The 23771-nt window shown below is 41.1% G+C and overlaps 1 protein-coding gene across 2 annotated transcripts in view; it reads left to right on the forward strand.

Moving 5' to 3' along the window:
- The window catches only part of specc1 (sperm antigen with calponin homology and coiled-coil domains 1), a 299764-nt gene that overhangs the window by 14914 nt on the left and 261079 nt on the right, over positions 1-23771 (forward strand). The window contains exon 1 of one of the 2 annotated variants that reach the window (XM_039757051.1): positions 18279-18343. The exons of the other annotated variant lie outside the window; for it this stretch is intronic. The gene's annotated coding sequence lies outside the window, so the exon portion shown is untranslated. Of the gene's footprint in view, positions 1-18278; positions 18344-23771 lie in introns of those variants that run through there. 2 annotated transcript variants of the gene reach the window in all.

Consider the following 23771-nt stretch of genomic DNA (forward strand, 5'->3'; position numbering starts at 1 on the left):
TGCTGCATAGAAGCTTACTTTAGAGTGTTTTGCAAGCCTTTGGCCCTAACGTATATGTGTGAGGTAAGTTGATCCTGCTACAATAGACATGCAGTTTATTAGAAGTAAAACTACCTAATATACCTAATATCGTATTACAGATGTTATGAGAGTGGTATTTCTGCTATTGTGTTCTTTTAATCAAGAAGAATTTGTCTCAAGTTAAAGTGTAACTCAGATGTATTTCCAGTCCTGCTTGTTCTATATCCATTCTCTTTGAAGTTTAACTTCTAATTACCCTTTAAGCAGGGTTGGCACTGGAGAGTTCTTCTTCTCCTTGGATTTATTACATTTTTTTTATGGTATTAAATTGTCCAATTTGTCTGCAATATTTGTCTGAAACTTCTCAGCAACTCTAAATGTTAGTTTATCTAAAATTTAAAACCTGTTCTTTTGATTGGAAACTGTAAATATTTTAATATGATTGGCATATCAAGATCTCACTTGGTGTCTAATGTTATCCGCAGAATATGTACTACATTACCTTTCTTGTCGCCTGTTAAAATTTTACGTTAGAATTGTTCGACCAATTTTCAATACAACTAATCTTGTCCAATTGCATAGCCCATCACTCATGAATAAATTATGCAATGCAGTTACGATATATCCTTCTTTCAACAGTTATTCGGCAGTAGGAAGACCGGACGGTGTTAACGGTTGCTGTGAAACATTCTGACTAGTGATTGTTTACACATGTCTTAAACAACTATTATCATACACTGATAATTTCTGTATTATCTATATCTATTATTTAATATTTATTTATTATACTAGCAAAATACCCGCGCTTTGCAGCGGAGAAGTAGTATGTTAAAGAAGTAAAGAAAAAGAAAAGGAAACATTTTGAAAATAACATAACATGATTGTCAAAGTAATTGTTTTGTGTATTTGGCTGCAGTGTCACGAAGTTGTTTTCGTCTAGCTGCATCAAAAAATGTACCACGACGTCTGACACGCCTCCTTTTTAGTGTTTTCTCACAGCTTGGATTGCTGTTATAATCGGTTTGAGTCTATATATATATATATATATATATATATATATATATATATATATATATATTGTAAAAAGAAGCAATAGACAATATAAAGGTTTGGGGTTTTTCCGGCCTCGTATATTGCAGACAATTCCACAATATTTAAAAAAAAAGAACAGGTCAAAATATTAACAAAACAGTTCATATGCGTGACGCCTTTCAGAGCGTCGGCGGCCATTTTATAGAGGAGGGCCGGAAGTGGAGGAATGCTGGGAAGGAACCGTGAGGGAGGATGGGACTGCTGACGTCAGGAAAGATGGCGGAGGAAGGGCGGAAGTGGACGTACTGCGGGCAGGCTATGATGGCGGAGCGTCTCTTTTTCTAGAAGACAAAGGAGAAAGGTAGTACCCGCCACTCCCGCCGCTAACGTCTTTTGAAGCGGTTTAAGATCCGTCCGCGGCCTCGTACTCGCGCATGCGTGACACGACCCCTTAGCCCAAGACCGTCAGGTCGGGCGGACCTAACCAAGAGGTCGTGGATGCGAGAGACGGCATCGGCATTGGCGTGAAGGCTGCGGCGGCGATAAGTGACCGCGAACTTATAGGGCTGTAAGTCCAGAAACCACCTGGTGACCCGCGGATTCGACTCTTTGTGGAGGGACATCCACTGAAGCGCAGCGTGATCAGTCACCAGAGTGAATTCACGACCCAACAGGTAGTACCGGAGATACTGTAAGTCACGGCCCACTTAATGGCCAGGGCTTCCCTCTCCACTGCCGTGGACCTGGCCTCTCGGTCCAGCAGTTTCCAGCTTAGGTACATCACGGGGTGTTCGACACCATCGACGCTTTGGCTCAACACGGTCTGTGTCTGAAGCGTCGGTCTGGAGGATAAAAGGCCGCCCAAAATCAGGGGTCCTTAATACAGGTGCCGACAGGGCCTTTTTCAGGTCATTGAATATGTGTTCCGCCTTGTCGTTCCATACCACATGCAGGGGAGCGCCCTTCTTTGTGAGATTAGTCAAGGGTGCTGCCCTTTCGGAAAAATGGGGTACGAACCAGCGGTAGTACCCCGCCAGCCCCAAGAAAACCTGCACCTGTCTCTTGGTATTCGGACGGGGCCATTCCAGGATGTCTTTGACTTTGGAACATTGGGGTCTCACCTGTCCTCGTCCCACAAGGTAGCCTAAATACTTGGCCTCCTTTAAGCCAAGTCAATGCGGGGCATCGGGTAGGCGTCGAACTTGGAGGCCTGGTTTAGACGTCTAAAGTCATTGCAGAACCTTCAGGAGCCGTCCGGCTTGGAAACGAGGACGATTGGGCTGGACCAAAGGCTATGGCTTTCCTCGATAATGTCCATATCCAACATTCGTTGCACCTCCAGTTCCACTTTGCCGCGTTTTGCCTCCGGGAGTCCATAGGGCCTCTCCCGGACGATCACTCCGGGGTCCGTGACTATATCGTGTGCAATCAGCGAGGTCCGACCCGGTGACTCGCTCACTACTTCGGGATGGCGTGGATAGCCTGGGTTATCTCTCGCCGCTGTAGGGGTGTCAGCTTGTCACCGCGGTTAAGGGCAGACGTGCTAGCGAAAAGGGAGAGGGATGTACGAATGTCGGGAGGCTTGTCCTTGTCCTTCCAGGGTTTTAAGAAATTGACATGGTAGATCCTCTTGCTCGGTCGACGATTAGGTTGCTTAACTAAATAGTCGACGAGCCCCTTTCTTTCCTTAACCTTGTATGGCCCCTGCCAGTGAGCTAGCAACTTGGAGTGGGAGGTAGGAATGAGCACCATCACCCGATCCCCCGGGTGGAATTCCCGGAGGACGGAGTTGCGGTTGTAACACCGGGCCTGCGCTGCCTGCGCACGAGTCACGTGGTCCTTTAGGAGTGGCCTGATTTTAGCGAGCCTGTCGCGCAGTTGTGCCACATACTCCAATATATTGGAGGAGGGAAGGGCCTCAGCCTCCCAGCCCTCTTTTAGTATGTCTAAAAGTCACCGGGGTTGTCGGCCGTACAATAATTCAAAAGGGGAGAAGCCTGTAGAGGTGGGGCACCTCCCGGTAGGCAAAAAGCACGAGCGGTAGGAGCTGGTCCCAATTCCTGCCATCGGCGCTGACTACCTTGCGGAGCATCTGTTTAAGCGTCTGGTTAAAACGTTCTACCAGCCCATCTGTTTGGGGGTGGTAGACAGACGTCTTCAGGTGCTTTATTCTCAGTAATTTGGCAACCTCCCTGAACGTATCCGAGGTGAAGGGAGTACCCTGGTCCGTGAGGACTTCTTTGGGGATACCCACTCTCGAAAATAGGTTGACTAATTCCCGTGCGATATTCTTGGTGTTAGCGGAGCACATGGGAACCGCCTCTGGGTATCGGGTTGCATAATCTACCATGACCAATATGTACTTGTGGCCACGGTTCGAGGGTTCCAGGGGTCCTACTAAGTCCACCCCTATTCGGTCAAATGGGATGTCTACCAGGGGTATTGGGACGAGAGGAGCGCGGTCCCTCCTAGGAATCTGGCGAATCTGACATTCCGGACAGGATTGACAGAAGCGCTGGACCTCCTCGTTGATCCCGGGCCATTAAAAGCGGAGCTTGATTCTCTCCAATGTCTTCGGCCCCGAGGTGGGCGCCTAGGAGGTGAGCATGAGCTAGTTCACATACCTCCCGCCGGAAGGTACGCGGCACTAGCAACATTTTCCGCACCTCACCCTCGTGGGTTGCCACCCGATACAACAGATTATTTTCCAGCACAAAGAAGGGCTCGCGTGGCATGGAACCATCAGCTTGTGAGCTGCCTGGAAAAACAATTGCATTCCGGGCAAACCGCAGGGAATCGTCATTCCACTGCTCCCTTTAAATGAGGCAGGCGTGGATCGAAATTGGTGGTCCAAATTGCTCAGGGGGTCTTGAGAGTGGGTTGGCGGAAGTGTTCCCTGGCTCGTCCCTTCCCCAGTGGATGCTTCCGGGTCAGAGTCCGTCGCCTGAGAAACTTCCCCCGAAATGCCTGCGCCATTTTGGCTTGCCTCAGAGCATGGCGTGGAGACCGCTGGAAGAGTGCCTCGCCCCCTCATAACCAGATCTAGCGAGGCCCCGGGAGCAGTGTTCGTCTTACCGCTTTTCCTGTGCGACCAGTCTTGCCCCAAAATTACTGGATAGGGGGGATCGGGCAACACCGCGACCGTCAAGTTATAAACTTGCCCCTTCCATGTGATGTAACAGCGGGCGGAACGGTAAGACTTGGTCTCCCCATGCACATAAGTGACTTGCAAGTGCTGCGTAAGCCACTGTCGCGGTAATACGTAACGGCGATTGTAATGTTGCTGCCGGAATCAAATAAAGCCACTACCGAGTGCCCGTTTAATAACACCACTCCCATGTTTGGACTTGCCAGCGGGTGCGACGGAGTACAGTACCTTTCAGCGGTGGCCCAGGTGCAGTCCATCGGCTCCGTTGGGGTGTTGAGGGGACAAGTCGGCAGTAGATGGCCGGTCTCGCTGCACTTGTAACAGCGTGGGGAGGCCAGCTTTTCTTTAGGCCCCGCAGCCCGTCGAGAGGGCTCGGGGTGGCCGCCCGTCCCTGTCGGTTCCCACGAGCGTGCTTTTCCAACCCCCCGGCTTGGTAGACCGCAAGCTGACACTCCAGGACTTCCAGGAAGCCTGGCATGTCCTTATAAGGATGGCACCGGACCTGCTGGGCGAGGGAGCTTGGCAAGGCGTTTACCAGGCCCTCACAGGCAACCTGTTCTACGACCTTCCGAGCTTGGGGACCTTCGGTCCCATTTTGCCCCAGAAGTCGAAGGCCTGTGCACGGGCCGGCTTCTCCGGGTCAAACTGCCAGCTCCGCCATTCAGTCACCTGCTGGCCCGGCGTGATGCCGTAGCATGCCAGGATCTGTTTTACGAGGTCATAACTCGTGGCCTCCTCCTCGGGGAGGTCTTAATAAGCCCGCTGCGCGGGTCCCTTCAGGTAGGGCGCCAGAATGGACGCCCACTCGGACCGCTGCCACTCGTTCCGGGTGGCCGTCCGTTCGAAGATGCCCAGGTAGAACTCGATGTCATCCGCCTCTGTCATGGGCACCAGAGGCGGAGGCATTGGACGAGGCGGATCGGGTCTTACCCTTCGGGCTTCTGCCAACCTGGCCTTCATTTCCTCCAACTCGCGGGTGGTTGCGGCTTGCGCCTGCTGCAGGGCCAGGATCTGGGTATTCATCCCCTGCAGCACTGTGTTAAGGTCTTGCCCTTCAGTCATCTCTCTCGGGCTCTAAATCCTGCCGACTACGCCACTCTAAAAAGAAGCAATAGACAAGATAAAGGTTTGGGGTTTTTCCGGCTCCGTATATTACAGACAATTCCACAATATTTAAAAAAAAAAAGCAGGTCAAAATATAAACAAAACAGTTCATATGCGCGACGCCTTTCAGAGGCGTCGGCGACCATTTTATAGAGGAGGGGCCGGAAATGGAGGAATGCTGGGAAGGAACCGTGAGGGAGGATGGGACTGCTGACGTCAGGAAAGATGGCGGAGGAAGGGCGGAAGTGGACGTACTGCGGGCAGGCTATGATGGCGGAGCGTCTCTTTTTCTGGAAGACAAAGGTGAAAGGTTAGTACCCTGCCACTCCCCGCCGGCGAACGTCTTTTGAAGCAGTTTAAGATCCGTCCGCGGCCTCCTACTCGCGCATGCGTGACAATATATAAATACATATATACATATATATACACATACATATCTTCATATATATACATCTATCCATCCATTTTTCAACCCGTTGAATCCGAACACAGGGTCACGGGGGTCTGCTGGAGCCAATCCCAGCCAACACAGGGTACAAGGCAGGAACCAATCCCAGGCAGGGTGCCAACTCACCGCGATATATATATACATATATACATATCTACATATACACACACACATATATATATATATATATCCATCCATCCATTTTCTAACCCGCTGAATCCGAATACAGGGTCACGGGGGTCTGCTGGAGCCAATCCCAGCCAACACAGGGCACAAGGCAGGAACCAATCCCAGGCAGGGTGCCAACTCACCGCGGTATATATATATACATATATACATATCTACATATACACACACATATATACCTATCTACATCATATATACACACACATACATAGATACATACATACATACACACACACAAATTATATATATGTATGTATGTATGTACTGTATGTATGTGTGTGTATATCTAATGTAGATAGGTGTGTGTGTATATATATATATATATATATGTGTATATGTATATAAATACATACACATACATACATACATACATACACACAGGTATATATATGTGTATATATATATATATATATATATATATGTATGTGTCTATATGTGCGTGTATAGCTTTGGTCACTGAGTGCAAGGGAAAAATAATAAAATGTAGTCTATAAGTTATTAAACAGTAAAACATTAACGTTTTAAGAAGTAAAGCTACATTGAGCACTACTGGAGTGGTTTCGGGTAAACTACATTTTAAAGACGGTGTAACACAACAGGTAAGTAGTACTAACAGCAGCTAAAATGTATATGGATGATCTCTCGGTAGTAGATCCCTTTTGAAAGGCGCTACACGACGGCTGTGGTATAGAAATTACATTTTCTATGTGAACGTCCAAATTTCTGCCTCTGGTAATGTGCTTTACCGGCATTACCAGCAATTAAAGAAAATTAGTTTTGTGTCCTCTGCAGTGTTAAGAGAGAAAGGCTTTGGGATAAAAGGAAAAAAGGTGTAAAGAAAGGAAAGTTGCCTTTTTCTTTTATATAGTGTAGAGAGATGTTTTCGCTGATGATATGAGCGCCTTTTGGGGACAGTCACGGTGGGTCTTGTGTAGACTGGTGGACATCCCTGCCATTAATCGGCTGTGATGGCACTGTTGGTCCTCCACTCCTGTGCGTGTCTTCATAATCCGACCTGACGACCTCATAATCGTATACGTGTAAAAGAAAGTGCGGCGCCTTAATATTAGTTTGCCGCGGTCTAGAAATGGGATCCCGTGTTTACAGTTGTCTGGGCTATAGCTCATGGGAAGGGGGAAAAAAAATTTAAAAAATTATAAGAAACGCCACTTTTTGCAGACACGTTCACGTGAGCAAAACTCTCCGCGCTCTTTAGAGGTCTTGCTTTCTCTGCGTAATGCTTTCATAGTCAGTTCACGTGAGCCGCTCGGAGTACATGCATTGAAGCTTCTGAGCTGTGCCTGTGCTATCGCGTGCGATCTTGCGATGTCCATGGCGTTATTTAATGTTAGCTAAGACCCGGCACTTAAAAGTTTCTCGCTACAGCAATTTTAAATCTGTTACAAAGTGATCCAATGTCTTGTTTATACCTCGTGTCTTCTCATTAAACTTGTATCTCGCAAATAAAGTATTTGGCGTTTTTCTTCAGCGCTCTTTGGGGGCTCTTCCTTCTTTTCTACGTACTGTGGTCATAGTCAGTTCACGTGATTACTTGGGAGGCGTGATGATGTCACACGCAGCTCTGCCCCCCACGGCCATCGGGCTAACGTCCATTACAGTATATGGAGAAAAATAGGTTCCAGTTTTGACCATTACGCATAGAATTTCAAAATGAAACCTGCCCAACTTTTGTAAGTAAGCTGTAAGGAATGAGCCTGCCAAATTTCAGTCTTCTACCTACACGGGAAGTTGGAGAATTAGTGATGAGTGAGTGAGTGAGTGAGTGAGTGAGTGAGTCAGTCAGTCAGTCAGTCAGTCAGTCAGTCAGGGCTTTGCCTTTTATTAGCATAGATTACATACCTATTGACTATATTTATGTATCTAGATTGCAAGTACCATACCTTGCATCAATGTTCATATTGCTAACTACACGTCAATATTGCTGCTACATCTTTGTCTTGTCTTTGCATAATGTCTTGTCTTGTTTGTGTTTTACTTTTAAATTTAAATTTTAATTCTACTTTTAATTTATTATTTGCAAGTCATGTTGTTACACCGTGGACCCTGAGTTTCGCAATTTTGTCTATCTTTATACTTGTATATGGTTGAGATGACAATAAAGTTCACTTTGACTTTGACTTTAATATTCTATGGAATATTGTAAGTTGATGTTTTCATCTTCCACACCATCACCTCCAACTGTTTCAGCATAGTCTATTGATACACAGTTAGCCAATCTGCCTTGTAACCGATTGACAATTTTTGTGTTAATTCGTTTGACTTCATCGTTTCTCAGTGGTAGGATTGCCCGTGTACTCATTTCTTCTGATGATAACCTTTGGGAGGAAATTCTTCAATAAGATTTGGACATAATAAGTCTTCTTTTATTGGAAACTTAAAGTGAGTAAAACATAAAAATTTATAAGAGTGGAAAGCACAGGAACTGTAATTGACAAGAGCATTCACACAAATGAGAGGTGAGAGGACCGTGGTTGAAAATTGTTGAGAGGAGGGCGGGACTTGAAAAAATCTCTTTGCAATAGTCTTGTCTCAAGATTTTCTTTTATAATAGAGAGATATATAGTATTTCTACTTACTTTCCCATGTACTGGAGTTTAGTAGCACAAGCTAACAGATAAGTACTATAATGACATGCTCAGTTGCTTTTGCACTTTTATTTTTATTTTTTTTTACTTTTATTTGTAAAAAGTGAGCTGCTGAGTCACCCTATGATACTGGAGATAACTGTCTTTTGTAGTTTACCTGGAAATTTCCTCTAGGTATGCTCAATGTTACTTCAAGATTTGTGGGTAGACATTGCCAACACACACAGGTCTATACCACACAAGCTAGAGGAGATGGCACTGGAGTATCACCACATCTCAAGTTAGATTAGAGATCTCAAATTGGATTATTACTATAATTTAAATCTGAAAATCACCTCTGTGGATATATCAGAAACCATAACTGGTTATAATATTTCGGTGGCTGTGTTTGCCTCGGCCATAAACATATTGGTCAAGTCTGCTGAGGCAGAGTGAAGAGGTCCTCTGATGTCTGGAAGTCAACAGTCCAAGATTGGCTTGCTAAAACCAAACCAAGGGTAAGAACAGATGGAAATAGTCCAGAAGGAGGTGAGAGCAGGAATCGAGTAGTTGCGAGCAAGCCAGATGTTGAGGTTTCTCCAGCAAGGTGCATGGACAAAACGGGAATAGGCAGTACTGTAAACCAAAAAATCTCTTGGTCTAAGTTGTGACAGGCTCAGTCTTCTTACATCACGTTTCTTTTCCAGTCAATATATGACATTCTCCCAAACCTCCAGCATGTCTCTTGTGCTTGAGAAGAGGGAATTTGAAGCGCATACTCAGTTATTGCCATAAAGCACTGGAGAAATGTTGCTATCTTTGGCACCACAATCCAATTTTGAAGACAATTGCAGAAATAATCAGCAACATCAAAGATAAGTCAAAGCACCTTCAACCAGCAACAAATTGATCTCAATTGCCTAGACAGGGAAGAAGCCATCATCTCAGCTGAAAGCAAGGTGGTCTCCTTAGATCAGAAGAAGTTGGAAAATAAGAGTGGACATGGGAAAGCACTTTCACCTCCCAGAATTTACCTTGGAGACCACCTTCAGGCCAGACATAGTGCCATCTTCAGAATCAACAAAGTAGGTAGTCACACTGAAGCTAACAGTCCCTTGGGAGAAAAGGATGGAAAAAGCAACTGAGAAGAAACAAGCTAAGTATGGAGAGTTGGTAGAGAAATACTGCAGATGGGCGTGGTGAGCATATTGTAACCCACTAGAGCTTTGCAGCTCAATCCTTATGTAAGGCTTTCAGTCTCCTAATCATCACAGGAGTGAAGAAGAAGAAGTGTAAGCTGTGGGTGTAAGCTTCTTGGGCACAAACTGGGACCTGACAACCCCTGGCTGTATCGCTTAGGAGAGGGTGTCTGATGTTCGAAAAACCCAAATTATCTGATGACCTCCGGTGAGATCCCTGATGATGTTTAAGTGAATCATTGGGTGTATAAATCATCTCACACAAACTGAATTTATAGTTAGGTCCGTAAGTATTTGGACAGTGATACAAGTTTCATAATTTTGGCTCTTTGTGCTACCCCATTAGATTTGAAATGAAGCAAGATGTGATTGAAGTGTGGACTTGCAGTTTTAATTTAAGGAGTTTAACATAAACATTTTATGACCTATTTAGAAAAGACAGCCATTTTTATACATGGTGCCCCCATTTTCAGGGGATGAAAAGTATTTGGACAAACTAATGTAGTCATGAATATATCGATCATTTTCAGTACTAGGCTGAAAATCCTTTGCAGCCAATGACTGCCTGAAGACTGGAACCGATGGTCTTCTCCAAGTGCTGGGTTTCCATCCTACTGATGCTTTGCCAAGCCTTACTGTAGCTGTCTTCATTTGCTGCTTGTTTGTTGGACTTTCTGCTGTCAATTTTGTCTTCAGTAAGTAAAATGCATGTCCAGTTGGGTTGAGGTCAGTTGACTTGGTCATTGAAGAATCTTACACTTCGTTGCCTTGAAAAGGAGTTTGCTTTTCTTTCATAGTGTGTTTTGGCTCATTGTCGATATGTACTGTGAAGCGTCATCCTATCAGTTTTGCAGCATGGTATATCCCTGTACACTTCAGAAATCATCCTGCAACTTTTGTCAGTAATCATATCTATACTAATAAAAGGCAAAGCCATCACTGACTGACTGACTGACTGACTGACTGACTCACTCACTCACTCACTCACTCACTGACTCATCACTAATTCTCCAAGTTCCCGTGTAGGTAGAAGGCTGAAATTTGGCAGGCTCATTCCTTACAGCTTACTTACAAAAGTTGGGCAGGTTTCATTTCGAAATTCTACGCGTAATGGTCATAACTGGAAGCTATTTTTCTCCATTTACTATAATGGAGTTGAGCTCGAAAGCCGTGGGGGGCGGAGTTTCGTGTGACATCATCACGCCTCCCACGTAATCACGTGAACTGACTGTCAACGCAGTACGTAGAAAACCAGGAAGAGCTCCAAAAAGCACTGAAGAAAACATGCATTATATAATTGAGAAGGCAGCGAAACAATAAGAGAGCGAGTCACATATACAACCATATTCATGAGTGCTGCTACTTCGGAAACAAAGCATGGTGTAAACCTAAAGTTTAAATAAAGTTCATTGACAGGCTGCCGCTGGAGTTTGTCATGCCCACGGCTAATGTGGGATACAAGTTTAATGAGAGGACGCAGGATATAAACGAGAGTTTTGATCACTTTGTAACTAAGTTAAAATTGCAGGTGAGGGGCTGTGCTAATGCAAATTCCAAGAGACTGTGTTTGTGGGGGATTGACAGTTAAGGCGGGTGGGGGAGTCACGTCATCATCTCCCCTCCCATTCACCTCATTTCGCTCTGAGCTGAGCTCAGCAGCTAACGCAGTCTTACAGAAGCGACTTTGTGACGCTGCCACCAAATACTCACAGAAAAATCCACAAGTTAATACACACGCTGTCTCTAGAGTTTCTCCACACTGAATTCTCCAGGCACTACTTACAAAAGGTTACATTGACAATCGTGTTAAGTTATTTTTAAAATGTTTCCTTTTCTTAGCACAAGCACAGCTGAGAAGCTTCGATGTATGCGCTCCATAACGCGTTAAAAAATCACGCATTTAATCACACTTTGCATTACAAACAAAGGGGAACTTCTGTCAATGCATGATTTCCTGGTACACCGGTTACATTGATCAGCGCTTCCAGATTCGTTTTAGCCTCGCACCCCCTTGGTTTGAGAAGAAGTATGAAAAAATATGAGGTTGACACAGAAAAACAGATGACCAATTGAAGCTTTATGAATAATCGATTCGCCATCAATAATTGTTTTGGTAAAGCCATACTCAGTGTAATCCTCCTTCCATTTTATAATTTTTCCTCCACTAGCCATGATTAAATGAACGGTAAAAAAGTAAGAGCGAAGCTCAATAGCTCAAATTTGGATATAAGTAGGTTCTATTTAGTCGTCAGAAATATCTTTGTTAGGAATGGAAGTTGAATTTAGTCTTTAAATTTCTATGGTAAAGAAAAAGTTATGCAATGATGACTAAATTTAACTATATAAAGTCAAAACTTTTATATATAAAGTCATTCCCGAATATATAAAGTCAAAACTTCATTATATAAAGTCACTGTCGGAATAAATAAAGTCAAAACTTGAATATATAAAGTCAGCGTCAGTATATATAAAGTCAAAACTTGTTTCTGAATATATAAAGTCAAAACTTGAATATATAAAGTCAGCGTCGGAATATACAAAGTCAGCGCTGGAATATCCATCCATTTCCCAACCCGTTGAATCCTACCACAGGGTCACGGGGGTCTGCTGGAGACAATCCCAGCCAACACTGGGCGCAAGGCAGGAACCAATCCTGGGCAGGGCACATGCATCATTTTCAAAACATTAACCGAACAGTGTTTTTTTAATTTATTTTTCTGAATACGTTTTTGTTAACGTAGTTCAGTTCAGAGTCGTTTCAATCAATAGATTTTGACTTTCACTTTATATATTCAGGAGTGACTTTATATACTCCGATGTTGACTTTATATATTCCAGCGCTGACTTTATATATTCCAGTGATGACTTTATATATTCAAGTTTTGACTTTATATATTCCGACAGTGACTTTATATATTCAAGTTTTGACTTTATATATTCGGGAATGACTTTATATATTCAAGTTTTGACTTTATATATTCTGACGCCGACTTTATATATTCATAAAATCAATGTATTTGCCTGTTTGGCACCCCATAGTATATATATGTGTGTGTTTATATGTACACATGTATGTATATCTATAATAATAAAAGGCAAAGCACTGACTGACTGAATCACTCACTGACTGACTCACTGACTCATCACTAATTCTCCAACTTCCCATGTAGGTAGAAAGCTGAACTTTGGCAGACTTATTCCTTACAGCTTACTTACAAAAGTTAAGCAGGTTTCATTTCGAAATTCTACACATAACGGTCATAACGGTCTACAACGTCCGCCATGTTGAACTTTCTTATTTATGGCCCCATCTTCACGAAATTTGGTTGGTGGCTTCCCTGCGCTAGCCAAAACCAATGTACATACTTATTTTGCTGGTATGACGCCACTGTCGGCCGCCATATTGAATTTTCCAAATGTCACTAATTCTCCAACTTCCCGTGTAGGTAGAAGGCTGAAATTTGGTACTTATTTCGGTGGTATGATGCCACTGTCGGCCGCCATATTGAACTTTTAGTGGAAACCGATGTCTGTACTTATTTTGTTGGTATGACACCACTGTCGGCCACCATATTGAATTTTCTAACATCACTAATTCTCCTACTTCCCGTATAGGTAGAAGGCTGAAATTTGGGGGGGCTCATTACTTACAGCTTACTTACAAAAGTTAAGCAGGTTTCATTTCGAAATTCTACGCGTAATGGTCATAACGGTCAACAACGTCCGCCATGTTGAACTTTATTTATGACCCAATTTTCTCGAAATTTGGTAGGCGGCTTCCCTGCACTAACCGAAACCAATGTACGTACTTATTTCGGTAGTATGATGCCACTGTCAGCCGCCATATTGAACTTTTCAAAAGTCTTTGTTACTTATGGGCCCATCTTCAAGAAATTTGGTACACGGGTTCCCAATGCTAACTGAATCCTACTTACGTACATATATACGTCCATAGCCTGCAGCTCGGTCACCGTGTGAGGCGGCGTTGGGTCCCCCATCCCAACGCCTCCCACGTTGTTGGCTGCCTGCCTATATAAGGCCGTCCGTCGCTCCAGTCTCTACATTCCCTTCCTTGCTTCGCCACGGGATTCACATCTCCCTACTGATAACTACAGCCTTTTTGTTTAATCCACGGCTTCTCCGCTGTTTTATTGTTTGTTTATTACAATTATAGTTATTGTATAGGTATTTTACACTTACTTTACATTGTTCAGGTACCCATTTCCTTTATCATTCCAACCCACATTACCATGTCTATCGAGATGATCACTATCGATCAAAGAACTATCACTTACCGAGTGGTTTCCATGCCCGGAGATACCACCTACCTTTTCCATTCTCTTTGTTACATATTGCACGGCCATATCAGGCTCACTCTTGATATCCGGAGGAACATTGTGTCTTATGTATTGAATGACTGGGACAGGTTCAAGGTGTGGACTGATGACAGTACAGGAGATAATTATACTACACAGGAGCACTAGAAGAGTGAAATGCTTAAGCCCTTCACCTATTGTTCTGCATGTGAGTTGATGGCTGCCGCTGAATTGTTCGGTTGTTGCTTGCAAGTGTACCGAAATGGCCAAATATTTTACACCTTTGGACAACCGCCAATGCCTCTTAAACATCTTAGATTCACAGGTTACGATTTCAGTAGTGGACACTTTGATGTTTATGAATGTTTAAACTCTCAAAAGCTGGATGTGATTTTATCAATGAAACCGGTTCTGTGTTTACAACGCTTGACAGATGCCGAATGTCAACAACAAATCCTGCAAATACCGTCGTAATTGAAACAAACCATGAAACTCAAACCGATTATGACAGCAGCAATCCAAGCTGTGAGATTTGAGACAAGATTACTGTTCACATGGCCAACTGTAAGTTGCATGCTCAAGAGTAAGCTCAGCGCACAGCTTGGTCATGTTACAACCGGAGGGCGAACTGACAACATGGTATACAAAGAGATCCTTAACAAATAATTATTGGCATATTTTCCCTCAGTTTAAAAAGGTTCAATTTTCTTCTTAATAAAATTTTAATGCAGTACTTCACGCTGCGAAGCGCGGGTATTTTCTAGTATATATATATATATATATATATATACAAAGTATATGCCAGCAACACTCATGACAATGACAAAACAATTACATTGTCAATCATGTTACGTTATTTTAAAAATTTTTCCTTTTCTTTTTCATAACTTCTTTAACACACTACTTTTCGCTGCGAAGCGCGGGTATTCTGCTAGTCATCAATAAACACCAGTGACCCACTTCCATTGGCAGTCATGCATGCCCTTGCCATAACACTGCCTCCACCATTTCTCACAGATGATGTGATATGCTACAGATCATGAGCCATTCCTTCTCTTCTATATAATCTTCTCTATGCATCATTCTGGTATATATCGATCTCCGAAGAAAAACAGTTCCAAAACTTTTTTTTTTTTTTATATTTTCTGGCAAAGTCTAATCTGTCCTTCCAACACTTAAGAATTACCAATGGATTGCACCTTGCAGTAAACCCACTGTATTTACTTTCATGAAGTCTTCTCTTGATTGTAGACTTTGGTAATGATAGGCCTACCTCCCAGAGAGTATTCTTGGTTTGGCTAAATGTCGTGAACTTGTTTTTTCTTTTTCACCAAGGAAAGAATTCTGCGATCATCCAGCACATTTGTCCTCCATGGTTGCCTGGGCCTTATGGAGTTGCAGCGCTCACCGATGCATTCCTTCTGTTTAAGAATGTACCAGATAGTTGATTTGACCACTCCTGTGTTTCTGCTATCTCTCAGATGAGCTTGTTTTGTTTTCTCTGCTTAATGATGGTCTGTTTTTATTTGCATGGACCTCATATTGAGAGTTCACAGAGACAGTTTCCAAATAAAACTTCTACACTTGGAATCAACTACAGACCTTCTACCTGCTTAATAGTTAATGAAATAATGAGGGACCTGCTAACACCTGGCTATGGAACAGCGTCTCAGTCAATTGTCCAAATACTTTTGCACCCCTGAAAATGGGGGTACCATGTATAAATATGGCTGCCATTCCTAAATGGCTCATACGGTATTTCTATTAAACCCTTTGAATTAATGCTGAAAGCCTACACTTTATTCATGTAATTATTTCTTCATTTCAAATCCTTTGTCATAGCATAGAGCCAAAACTTGGAACATTGTGTCACTGTCCAGATACATATGGATCTAACTGTTAGACTAGCTAAGCTGACGGTCAACACCTGTAATCAATTTTTGTAATCAGGTTTTCAACATTTGTAGAAATATTTACCATAAGAAAAGCTATGTAATATTCAGTAGAAAAGATAAATTCTGCTAATTATTTGATATATGCAAGTGATGAAAATATAACATTACTAATAGCAAACACATGCAGATTAAAACTAAAAACTGGAAGAGGCTAAGGGGTCACCACTTTATGATATTTTCTCTTTCATATACAGTGTATCTGAAAAGTAACCCTCAATAGATTGTGGAATGCAGATAGATATTTAAACTAGTTTGTTCCAGGTTTGTCTTTTAATTATATCTAAAATGAATAAGTAAAGGATGTAAATGATATATATATATATATATAAATGATATAAACTAAACTGAATTATCAATCTTAAGATACATGCAGAGAGAGAGAGATGCTTGCAGTTTTGCATACTACAATTTGTCTTCATGAAGTTGAGGATTCATTAACATAAAATGCGTATAATACAGCCCTTCACGGTTAATGGATTATTTTTTTTACTGCTTCATACAACAGTATTTTCTGTAGTAGAATTTCTTAAACATGGACAACTGGTCTAAGGGCTGTATGATGCTTGTTCTGTACTGAAGATTATTTGTGCCAAAATTAAATGCGATTCAGCATGCTAACTACTTTACAATGCGTTTAATGTTGGCATGGTTTTGTCATATCATAATTAAAAGCGTATCAACCAGTCTATCGATTACTTTTTACTACAGCAAGCAATTTTTATTTCTGTTAAAATCGCAGTATAAAACATAATTGAATTTTAATGCATGTCCATAAATCATTAGTTGTAACTCAAAACAAAGTAATTGTATTGCATTTCTATTAGCAGCTTCTAACATTTTGATTCAAGACCATTCCAAAACTGAATGTAATCAAATGAGCAGTCAGTGTCAAGAGGTTAGGCCAGGGGGTGTCAGCAGTTGGGGTAAGAGGCTATGCTATTTTCATAGGTGTATAGACCTCACAAAACGAATATTTACTAATCCAAAATGTTCTAATTAGCAGCTTTCAATATTTTAAGGTCCACCAGCTTCTCAATGTCAAGGTGAACTTTATTATCGGTAAATGGGAAACTGAACTGGTGATCAACCAGTTTGGTTTCTTTATCTTGAGGATAATTTTTTTTTAAAAGTGCAGATTAGTAATCAAAATTAATCATTTTTATGTAGAACAGAGCAGCTGACATTGAAGTCATTTAGTTTATGCAAGGAAAACAATCTTTGCTGAAATATTTTAGGTATAGTCATGGGCCAGCATGGTCAGAAGCTCTTTGTTAATTATCTAAATATTTGGCTAATTGAACCGTGTTTTCATTTAACTGAGCAGGTAGGACTGCTGCCCATTCCTCTTCTCGGATTCCCTCCCGCTCATTTACATTTCTAGATAAGCTCTAAGCTCACATTCCTGATGAGGTTTCGCTTAGGTCTTTAACCTTTTTTTCTCCAAAGTCACACTGTTGTTATTTTGACCCTGTGTTTGGCATGGCAATCCTTTTTGACAATGTCATAAACAACAATGGAATGCTTGGTGTGTCCTTTATTCTTAATTTTTCATTGACTCAGACAGCACGAACATAATAATAATAATAATCATCATCATCATAATATGAATAATAATAGAAAACTATGCATGTCTCTTCAATAACAGGTCCTTTGGGCCACTAAGTCAAGTACAAATCTTGGTTACTTTGATTGGTACTGCATCACACCAAAGGAGCTTGTAGATAGGCATCGACAGTCGATATGTTCTCTGCATAAGCCCACTGACATTCTCACTCTATTGCTTTCAACGGTTACTGTGTATGTTTCTTAGAGTAACAGCAATTAGATTTACGGAAAAGACAGACACTCCTTAGATATGCAGTAAGTAAGCACTAACTTATTAAAGTAAAATTTCTCCATTTAAACACAGACAATCTGTCACCAAAGCCAGTCTCCTTCTTTTGTAGTCTTATCTATTTCTATTTCAATTCTGAATGGAATGAAAGATCACTGGGCTCCCTCACCTCGGCTTTGTAACTGTTAAACGCCTGTTATTAGTCTCAGGAGTGTGGAGGTGTCTTGTCCTTCAGAATGCTAGATTATGAAATCTGCTTTCTGGTCACATAGCCTTCCTCTGCACAGCTAATTTTAAAACCAAATAGAGAGAGAGAGTATGTGGCTATAAATAGATACTGTTCAGAATAAAGCACATCGGTCCAGCTGTGCTAAAAGAAAGAGTCATACCAAGGTGGAAAGTGGAAGGAAATGCTACAGGCATCGTTGACTTCCTTCCAAAAATGTGAAATTACTCCTTTAAATTATTTTTTTTATTAAGTCAAAATACAGCCGATATTGTTTGAGAATACAAAGGTGAGCTTTTCATGTGCTTAAGCCATTTATTAGAATATGTTTAGTTTTGACATGAAATTAATTTTATTATTGATTGTTTATATTTTTATAGTTATTCTGGTGATATCATCACATCACAATTTTGAGTGTTTGTTTTTCTAAGGGTGCTAATATTGTATGTGCTTGTATGCATGGGTGCCACAATTTTTTGTGTCTGATTGGTGTGATGCTGTGCAGTTCCATGACCTGTGATGTCATGGTGGTTTGAAGCATATTTTATTAAAGGAACAATTTCATAATAGATTTATGGTTGATCACATAATTTAATACAGAGTCCTCATTTAATCGTAGTGTTTTTTTTATTTTTAAACTACTTTTATAATCTAATGCCTTACGTTTTGACCTCTTGCTGTTGTCCTTGACTAGTGAAAAACCCTAAAAGAAATATATCAATTTCTTCTGCTTGCCTCTAACAAAATTTTCAGTTTGGACACCTCCTTTGTTTAATGCGAACTCAACACCAATGTGTTCTTTGAATGTTCTTTCTCTCTGTTTTCTCAGTAGTAGAAAACGGTTGAGTCTTTCTGAGATGCAACAGCAGCAAACTTAAATCTGTTTACACAAGTACTGATCTGAATCACCCTAAAAATGAACTGTTCTAGGAAACCTCGGTATTCTAAAAACCTGCATAACTGTACTACCTAATGCATCCATCCATCCATTATCTAACCCGCTATGTCCTAACTACAGGGTCACGGGGGTCTGCTGGAGCCAAACCTAGCCAACACAGGAGGCAAGGCAGGAAACAAACCCCAGGCAGGGCACCAGCCCACCGCAGGGCACACACACACACCAAGGACAATTTAGAATCGCCAATGCACATAACCTGCATGTCTTTGGACTGTGGGAGGAGACCGGAATAACCGGAGGACACAGGGAGAACATGCAAACTCCACGCAGGGAGGACCTGGGAAGCGAACCTGGGTCTCCTAACTGCGAGGCAGCAGTGCTACCCACTGCGCCACCCCTACCTAATGCATCTATATTGGAATTAGGTTCAGGTAATGATTCTGTGAATGAATGAATACAGGAATGTTAGCCATGTATTCCTTCATCTATTTTCTAGTCTCTCTTTCTAATTAACCAAGTTATATGGCAACACATCCTATTTATACGGCACAGGGCTCAAGGCAGGGCCCTGGTCTGGTTTCCAATTTATCACAGGACACATTTATATATGTATCCATTCTCACTCATTAAGAAATATTTTAGACTAATCAATTAACCTGATATTCATGCCTTTAGATTGTGCAAGGAAGATCAGCTTACCTGGAGGAAAAAGCCATAAAATTATCAGAAGAAAATAAAAGTAACTTTGTTGGAAATCAAACCCAGGTCAGTGGTGCTGTCCAGCAACATCATCAACCACACCTCCACACAAATGTAATGTCTATATTGTATTATATTATATTATAATATAGCATTCTCTATCTTGTTTCTTGCACTTCAGGGTTATGGGGGTCACAGGCTATCCCACACAGCACTGGGCAGCATTTTAATCCAATGCAGCCACCCACTGACACACTTTTGAATTTGAATCCAGGAAACTGGATCAGTAGGGTACTGGTGCTCACCATTGTAGCATGATGTCACTCTATGTTATATTATATTAAGGTAAGCAGAAGATATGTTGGCTTCTAGGAATTTAAAATTACCCAAGTGTTAGTATTATTGCCAGCTGCATTTTATTTTTACCATATTATGGAAGACTGTGAAATTTTGCTTTGCTAAAGGGACTCTCTAATACCATGCAATCATACTTTTATACTTTGAAAATATATGTAATTAAGAAGAATCTTTTTCTGATCCTGTATTAACATCAAAAAATCATCTTCGAATAAATGTTTTGCTGTAGTGATTTGGAATTTATTCAGATATCAGAACTATATTTACCCAACTAATGTACTGTACTTGGTTTTAATATCAGAAAGGTAACACATTGAGATTTAAGTAGAAAAATATCCCTCTCCTGTGTCTCTGATTACAGGATCATTGTTTCCTTTTTCTAATATTGAAGAAGGTTTGCTTAGCCTCAGGAACATTTTCTCCTATTTCTCCAAAAATATAAAACCTGAATCCTGTAGAAGATGTGAAATGAACAGTGTTTATAAGATGCAAAAACACAGTTTATGGAACTTTAAAAATCATATACTTCTGAAAATAAAAGAGTTTTGATGTAAGGAACTTGATCTTTACAATTTGTAAAGCCAAGTCATTAATGAAAAATCAAGAGCGTGTTCGTTTGCCTTTCTTAAAGTCCACCACTAGTTGCTTTGTTTAAAAAAACTTTTAATTCTAGATTATTTAAAATACACCCTCTGACCAATTCAGATACCTTATTTCTGTACACAGACTTCCAGATTTAAACAAGCATGTTAAGAGTGATGTCATCAGCAAACTTAATGATTCTTGCAAAGTCTCCACAAAAAATAAAGTAGAAACGTTAAAACACAGTCCTGTGAGGCATCCATATGCAGTGTGAGGAGCTCAGAGATATTATGTTTTAGTTTCACAACATGCTTCTTGTTATAAAGAAAATTCAGTAAGTAATAACACAAGGTCTGGCTGATCTTCATATCTATTAGTTTTCCTAAATGTCTGAGAAGAATAATTGTGACAAAAGCTGAGCCTCAGGTAGTCCTACAGGTTGAAGTATGTACCCTTAAGTATATTGGAAATCCTGCTCTGTCAAATTGCACATTGGACCTAAAGCGACCAATGACTGGCTCAAATACATTCATTATGACAGATGACAAGGCAGCAATTCTGCATTCAATGTATGTCTTAAGACCATATATTATAGTGGCCAGTACAGAACTTTTGCCTGCTTAAGTTAGAAATTGAAAAATATGCACACAGACTGCTTCAGGATTTAAGTATCTATATTGAAACAGGAACAGGCCCATATGCTTTCTGACTGCTTTTTATCATGCTGAATGATAAAAAAAAAATGGCCGGAGGCACCAATCTAATTGTTGTTGAAGCAAGGTCTGACCTCAGGTTGTGTGGTTTTATAATAACATGAGTCATTCAAGTATAGCCTATAAATCTGATGTGTAAATGGGCTTTGTACTTTTGTCTGTATCTGAGAGGATGGTTTGCCTACTTGCCCGCTTCCTAATACTCTTTCTCAAAACATCTCTCTCTCTCTCTGTCATCTCTTTAGCCCCTGGATGATTTTCCTCCTGTCAATTTAAACTTTGCCTCTTCTTGACACTAGACTCTGTTTGCCTCAGGCTATTTGATGACTTTAAAAACATCTTATAAGGTCACTTCTGGCCAAGCCTAAGAATCCCTTAGGGGTCAGTATAGCTTGACTTGTACTAAGCTAGGGACTCTTTTGGCTACTCTTGGGTTTCCTTGCATCCCCAAGCCTTTAGTTATCTTTAAAAGACTGGACCCCAAGGCAACTCGCCATCTTTGTTTTCTGTTAGTGAGATGGTATATTATCTTGCAATCCTTTTCACTGAGTGCGTTCTAGCAGCCAGAAGGCATTTTTGTCTCTAGCATTACATTACTGGCCATAATCTAGTTTTGAAACAGTGCTCAGTTGTCCTCTGCATATGTAAGGTTGCATGTTCTCCGACTTTCTGGTGGAGCACTACTTTTTCTTGTTTATGCTGGTGACATTGTTTAATATCCATGTGTTGCATGGAGCACACTTACATGGCGTTTCATCCAGAAGCATTTGCTTTACAGCACATTTATCAGCAGGTGAATGTTACATTTCCTAAGTATAAATGCATTGGTAAACCAGAGGTACACAAATCATATGACTAATCACATGCAACCGTGCTGTATATATCTATTGTAAAAAATAAAGGAAATATTCTTGTTTTAAACACTAAATTTTTAATTTTTCCACTTATCAATTTCAACTTATAAATTTCACATTAACAATTTTTTAAGTAGTTAAATGCTAAAAATGTTTCTACTGTTCGGTATCTATACAGAGTACAGTATTGTATATGCAGTTAGCAACAATAAATATATATTTCATTGCAGTGTTAATAATTGAAAAAAAAATGTGATTATAATATCACTGCGGTGGGCTGGCACCCTGCCCTCAGGGTTTGTTTTCTGCCTTATGCCCTGTGTTGGCTGGGATTGGCTCCAGCAGACTCCTGTGACCCTGTAGTAATGATATGGCGGGTTGGATAATGGATTATTATATCAAGGGCAGTAATTGTCAATTATTAATTTTATGGTTATTGTGCCCTTAGGGAAGATGACTAAATACATGCCTTATGGCTCTACTGTGTCTCTCTGCTGAAGAAAAAAAAAATCATCTTACATGTTGTGCCCATTGAATAAAATTATAAAGGTGAATTCTATGTGCAAACATCCATCCATCCATTGTCTAACCCGCTGAATCCGAATACAGGGTCACGGGGGTCTGCTGGAGCCAATCCCAGCCAACACAGGGCACAAGGCAGGAACCAATCCTGGGCAGGGTGCCAACCCACCGCAGGACACACACAAACACACCCACACACCAAGCACACACTAGGGTCAATTTAGAATTACCAATCCACCTAACCTGCATGTCTTTGGATTGTGGGAGGAAACCGGAGCGCCCGGAGGAAACCCACGCGGATGTGCAAACACTACATCTGAAAACAATACATTTTTGTAAATGGCTGTGATTAATTGGTGAGTTCCATGATAATAACATCTTAGAATAAACAATGCTTAAAGATAATGTAAGAAAAAAAATGCAGTCTTAAAAAAATGCAGACTCTTAGAGTGACAACATAGTGCTTGTACTTTCTATACTGTCCTCTGTGATTGCAGAACCATTATGGGTCCTATCCTGTCTTTATACACAGTCCTCTCTGGTAGATTTGCCAAAATAACACAGTCTCATTCAGGGGTTTTCAATTGCATACCCGCTGTTTCTCCATGAATATGGAAATTTCTAAGCCTGTGCTGTTCTCTGTGTATCCATTACAAAGGTTAGTCACCTCACTTGCATGTAATTCATGCCCTTCAAAAGCCAAATGGGCAAGTATTGAAAGTATTTGCCCATTGGTGACATATTTTCATGTGGCTTATGTGTTGTTAAAGTACTAATTAGAAATGCAGGAAAATAAAGAAATTGTGGTGGTGGCCTAAAATTATATCCTAGTCAGATTTAGTATCTTCCTGATTACACCCTTGTTAAAGTAACTGTGTAATCAAGTGCTGTATATTTTAATAAGCCGGTTTCTGATTTCTTAATGCCTGTTTTCATGCTATTTGGTTTTGCTAATTGTTAGTGCTTGTTTTGATTTATTTAAAAAAAATAGAGACAAAATATTCACCAGGACTGAAATCTGCAATCTCTTTAGTTCCATGTATGTGTGTTTTTTCTTCTTCTACATTCTCTTTGCAACCCTGCATCTGGATC

The sequence above is a fragment of the Polypterus senegalus genome, chromosome 6 (assembly GCF_016835505.1).
Source record: "Polypterus senegalus isolate Bchr_013 chromosome 6, ASM1683550v1, whole genome shotgun sequence".
Lineage (NCBI taxonomy): Eukaryota > Metazoa > Chordata > Cladistia > Polypteriformes > Polypteridae > Polypterus > Polypterus senegalus.